This window comes from Neolamprologus multifasciatus, chromosome 19 (genome assembly GCF_963576455.1).
Source record: "Neolamprologus multifasciatus chromosome 19, fNeoMul1.2, whole genome shotgun sequence".
In the NCBI taxonomy this organism is placed as follows: Eukaryota; Metazoa; Chordata; class Actinopteri; order Cichliformes; family Cichlidae; genus Neolamprologus; species Neolamprologus multifasciatus.
The window spans coordinates 14872830-14878653 of NC_140457.1; the positions used below are offsets into that span (position 1 = coordinate 14872830).

General features: G+C 37.6%; 1 pseudogene across 6 annotated transcripts; it reads right to left on the reverse strand.

Annotated features, from left to right (window-relative positions):
- Window positions 1–627: 627 nt before the first annotated feature.
- On the reverse strand, window positions 628–4755 carry LOC146496226 (B2 bradykinin receptor pseudogene; annotated as a pseudogene). Of its 6 annotated transcripts, none has more exons than XR_014871012.1 (2): window positions 4601–4755; window positions 628–2981 (listed from the first exon to the last, which is right to left on the reverse strand). The product of XR_014871012.1 is annotated as a B2 bradykinin receptor pseudogene, transcript variant X4 (transcript). The 6 variants fall into 6 exon arrangements; XR_014871009.1 differs by having other exon boundaries at window positions 628–4332; XR_014871013.1 differs by having other exon boundaries at window positions 4618–4754.
- Window positions 4756–5824: the final 1069 nt, after the last annotated feature.

The following is a 5824-nucleotide window of genomic DNA, read 5'->3' on the forward strand; positions in this document are numbered from 1 at the left end:
TATAAAGTAACTGCAGACTGCTTATAAATCTGCAAAATGTTAATTTTTCCTTATCTTTAGAATCTTTAATTCCATACTTTTTGTCCACATCCTCACTTGTAGTGGGTCACTGGCCCACCAGGGGGGGCTCATTCCACAGATTGAACCTGAAGTATAGAGGATACAGACTTGTTTTTAAAAAGTGTAAGACTCATGATGGGCAGCTTAAAGAAGCATTAAAAATTACAAAGAACCACACCACAAGGGACAACAGAAGTCTGGAACATTTTATTTATTTATTGTCTACAAGTGATTAATATTGAGTGTTACATTAAAAGTGCTGTGAAAAAGAGGTATGCATTTCAGTGTCCAGCAGTGATTTTAAACAGTAAATAAACTACTTAAAGCATTGTTGATTGTATTTAAACTGTAAATTTAACCTCCTAGGACCTGGCGTCCACATATGTGGACATCACATTTTAGGGTTGTCCAGACTGTTTTTTTTTATTATTCTCTACAAGGGCCCAATATCCACTTGTGAGGACATACTGCTACTGTTCTATCAAAATTTAAAGCGAATGTCCTCATATGTGGATCTTATTTTTCTTAGAAATGAAAATCAGGTCAAAAAAAAAGAAAATCACATAATTCTTTGTTTTTTTTTTTACAATCATCAGGTCCCAGTCAGCCCGAAAAAAAATTAAAAATGCATGCCATGAAAGAGTTCAGGTCTTAGGAGGTTAAAACCCTTGCATATATACACGCAGAGTTTCTTTTTGATGTAACGGGAATAGAAGCACAATACTTTAATATAATGCAAAAAAAAATCCCTCTTTGAATTTTTTTAAGTTCATCACTGAAACATTCCAAGTTGGTAGCAGTAAATCTGGATCATGCCACAGCACAGAGCACTCCAACTACATAACCATGCACACAAGTGAAGTGGAAAATCTAACCATGCAAATATTATGTTAATAGTATAAACACTGTTAAACTGCTGCCGTCTCTTTTGCATATTTGTTTCATTATCTCAGCTTGTGTTTATCACATGTGCAATATAAAATAAAGGTGGGAATGCTATTCAATTATGTAGCAGGGTTATTATAGCATTAAATCTGAAATTGTGTCTAATAGATATCAATTAGAGGATAATTGATCCGATAATGGAGCAGTAGAATGGCACATTTGAAATTTGAGCTTCATATCCTGTCATGCTACGAATGTCAACAGGATGTCAAGAGAAAGCTATACTGGATCACTGGTTTTGAAGAACAACCACACCCTTACTTGCCTTTGAATTTTAACTTCATTGAAATTTAGCACAAACGAAAGCTCAAATATGGCCTTAAATGTAATTATTTGCAATTATAGTTATATAATTATATTTTTCAAAATGTGACATCTAAACAGATATGGGTTCATGGACGGTTGGTAAAACAAAACTTGTTTGAGGTATGAGGTAATGTCTCCTGTTATTCACTCCTCTGTCGGAGTCTGATGAAACATGGAACAAAGCCCAAGACAATAAAAAGGTCCTATTGTGACTTTTTTTCTAACAGTGTATTTTCATTCTTTAACTTCATGAGTGTTGCATGAATCACATTTCAGACGACTTGCTAGTTATCTTTAGCCTTTCTTCCATGCCAGCTGTCTTCTGCATGCTACTTTCTCTTAGCCAAAGCCAGGAGTTATGTTCCAACTGGAGAAACGGTCAAAGAACGCTCAGACTTCACTACACCAAGCAGAGACAGACTGACAGTCTTTCACTACCACCTCTAGGAAATAAACATGTTATGGCTAAATATCCCTTTCTGAAGAAAAAGTAATGCATGCACAATGTTAAAAAAAAAACAACAAACATTCAGATTACAAAAACAACATTTTTCTCCTTGCCTGAGTAAATAATTGTCCATTTAACTGGGTAAACCATCACAGCACACATTCAAAAGATTGGAGTCCTGCACATCACTTTGAGCTATGATCACAATTTAAAACTTGTCAGGCGTGTGGACAGTCGGCTGAAAGATGCTGTTTGATTCTTGTTCCACAACATGAAGAGTTCCTTTGCTCGTTTCTGGAAAGTTTTCCCTACTAAGACGTAGAGAATGGGGTTAAGGACACTGTTGAAGAAGGCAAAGTACGTAGAGATCTGTTGGATGACGATCAGTGTGATGTGGCATTTCAGAATGCCAGTGTTTTGGAGCACATCTAGTATCTTTGTCACGTGGAATGGCACCCAGCAGATCAGGAATGCCAGGAGAACTGCCAGGATGAGAGTGGTGGCCTTCTGATCCGTTTTCTGAATGTTTAAAGCCTCCATTAGCCTCTTTCTCAGAGCTTGAATAATTTTGACAGTGCAGAACAAAATAATGATAACAGGGACGATGAAGCTGAATGTTATGGTTGTCACCTCATATGCCAGATATTGATTTAGTGAAGGTAAGTCAAGTGAACATTGAGTAAGATTTGACTGAGGGTTGAATTCTAACTTCCTGTAGATGAATATGGGGAGAGCAAAGACCAAGCCAAGACCCCACACAAACAGACATCCCAGTTTGGCATAAAACGGCCGGCGTATCCTCTCATGGGAAAGCGGGTGCACCAGTGCCACATAACGATCTATGCTAACCAGAACAAGGAAGTAAATACTGCAGAATGCATTCATGTAGATAACAGCTGATGTCACTTTGCACAGGCTTTCACCGAAAGGCCAGTCGTATCTCTTTCTTGTATATTCAGCCCAGCAGGGCAAACAGCACACCAGAGCAAGGTCAGCTCCAGCCAGGTTGCTGAGGTATATCTCAGCCACAGTGCAGACCTTCTTGTGGAGGCAGAAAACCATCAGCACAAATACATTAAAGATGATTCCAAGCACGCTGATGACCAGGATGTAGGGTGGAACCAGAGTGAAGACCAAGCTGTTGTCTTCAGGAATACAATGGTTTTCACTTGTGTTGCTTTGGTCTCCAGACATCTTGACTGAGTAAGAGTTGGAACGGATGCTGCAGAGAGAGGACAGCAACACAGGTAAAACATTATGAAATGCTATGTTATATGGAACACAGCGATATACTTCATTGTCATTAAAACTCATAATGCAAAAGCTGTTGCTGTATTTCCAGTTCGTTCCTAGTAAATAAACACTGTGGCAAGTTCAGGCACAGAACCTGTCCTGAAAGAAAATCTTTTTTTTTTTTTTAATGAACTTTTCTCACCATCTCTAAACCCTTACTAAAATTAAAAAACAATGAGTTAATTGTTAATTGAGTTAATTTTCTTAGTTTTGTGATTAGGATTAAAGCCTCGCTTTAAAAAAAATCAAAACAAAACAAAAAACCCCCCTTGCAATTAGGGTTGGTTCAGGTGACGGCAAACCATTCATACTTTTTTGCAATCACTTATTCAATTCAGGGAGTGTGGGAGGAACCCAGAGTACCCAGCGAGAGGATAGAAACACTATGCAAAAGGTCCCCGACTGGATTTGAACCCAATAGCTTTGTACTTTGAAGCAGCAGAGCTTACCACTGCACCACTGTACTGCCAAGCCTAACACTGAAGTTGCTCTAGGCTCATCCAATTAGACAACTTACTATGATGCACAAAGTATTTTCCTTCAATTTCTCATAAACTTTTATCTACATTCTACCATAGTTTGTGTTTTCCTTTGCTTATCCATGAACCACTTGTTTCTCTTCTTTTTCCACTCATCTCCCAACTATTCACAGTAAAGATGGCTAGCCCTTCCTGAATCGGGGTTTGCCAAAGACCTCTTCCTGTCTCAAAGAAGTGTTTCCCCCCAGGGGCTTGTATGCGTGTCAGGTTTTTCTCTATCATAGTCTTCATCTTTCACTATAAAGACCTTAAGGGAACAGTTTGTGCAAACTGGTGCTAAATAAATAAAAATCAACAGATTTTTCCCCTTGCCTAGACATTTAACAGAGTAAATACACAAACAAACAAACAACCCCCTCCTCAAAAAATAAACAAACTCAATCTTTCATAGAAAATAGATTTTCTATGAAAATCTGGTGTTAATGACAGATAATTTATATCTTGAGTAACATCAACACCAACAATAACTCAAACACTCAGTTCTCTAAAGGTTTGCTGAACTTTGTTTTTGTTGCTTTTAAAACTTTTTTTTGTATTAAAAGTACTTAATTCTAACCCCCCCCCCCCCCCCACGCCTATGTAGTATTTTGTATTTGTTTTTGCACATAAACGATAACAACCCAAAGTTATTCACATTTTGAACTTACTGCGGTTCAGCAAAACAGAAACCAACTGTTGGTTAAAGGTTCTCAAAACGCTAAACGTGTTGAGACAAATCCAGTTAAGAATCTGCAGTTACACCTTAAACAAACATGACAGAGTTCATAACCTGCACAGCCAGAAAATTAACTCAAAACTTTGTTATTTGTCACAAGTAATGATATAAAGCAGAAAACACGTTTCATTATAAATCATTATGTATACTGTTAAGTTGTAGTTATGATTTAATTAACCTTAAACTGCAGAAGAAAAAAGGTAAAAAAAAAAGAAAGAAAGAAAGAAAGAAAGAAAGAAAGAAAGAAAGAAAAAAAAACACAGACAGAAAAGTAAAAAACAAGTTTGTTCATACTTTGTACGCAAGAGTACCTAGGTAAAAAAAAGAAAGCGTCCAAAAAAATCAACTATACACATCCAACACCTTGTGCTACTGACTGTGGCTGTCGCTGACTTCGAGGGGAAAGTAAACCGATGGCTCGCGCTGCTGCCACGCACTTTGGTCAATCCCTCCCTTTTCTCTGTTTAAGTACCGTTGTGGTACGGAGGGCCTAACGTGCCGGAATGAAATAAATAAACATTTCAGCAAATAATTTTGTCATTAATTCAACGGAAATTATATATATATATATATATATATATATATATATGTGTGTGTGTGTGTGTGTGTGTGTGTATGTATATATATATATATATATATACATATATATACTCGTACCAAAATCCTTTCCATTGAAGAAACCCATAAATCATCTTACCATGTGGGTTTTGGCAGGAGGTGGATTATCAAGGCCAAAACAACAAGGTTCAATTCTCAAGAAGACTGTAAGACTGGTGAACTTCATACCTCATTAATTCCACCAGCACTATTCTGCCCTACTGTGCTGCTACATTGTCATGTACATAAGGAAACATCTAAATGGAAATAAAGTAACCTTGAACCTTGAAGTGCTGATAAACTTTCTGATAATAACCCCCCCCCCCCCCCATAAATGTTACATTATAGCTACACCATGCGTATTCTAAATTTTTTCATTTGTTGTTTGATTGGACTTTCCTGTTACTTTTGAAACCCATCCAAACTCATAAAGTAAATTTTACGACACTCCCAGCACTACAGCAAGATTGCCTTTTCTTCTCATTATGCCCCTCGACTTTGAACCAATATGTAAGCGGAAACTTTACTCCCAATTTTAAGTGGCATTTATCCAATATCCACCAATACAGCTGCCAGTGGAGAAGTTTCCAGTAGCTTTAAACAGTTTTAAATGTGATACTGACATATAAGCTGTATAGTTAAATGTTGATCTCATTAAGTGTGACTGCATGGACGCTCTTTTCACTGATTCTTTTTTTCCCACTACTGCTCCAGTACATGCCTCACAGCCACAGTAATCTGAGATGCGCTGTCCTTCACAGTACTAGCACTTTAACTTTGTTTTCCTTTACACACAGCAGCAATGTGCCCTTAATATAATTTTGGCCCTTAAAACCTCTGGGGATGTATAATGTCTAAGTGCATAGCTCATATACTCTTCATTGCTTGTTTCACCGCCCCCCCCCCCCCCCCCCCCCCCAC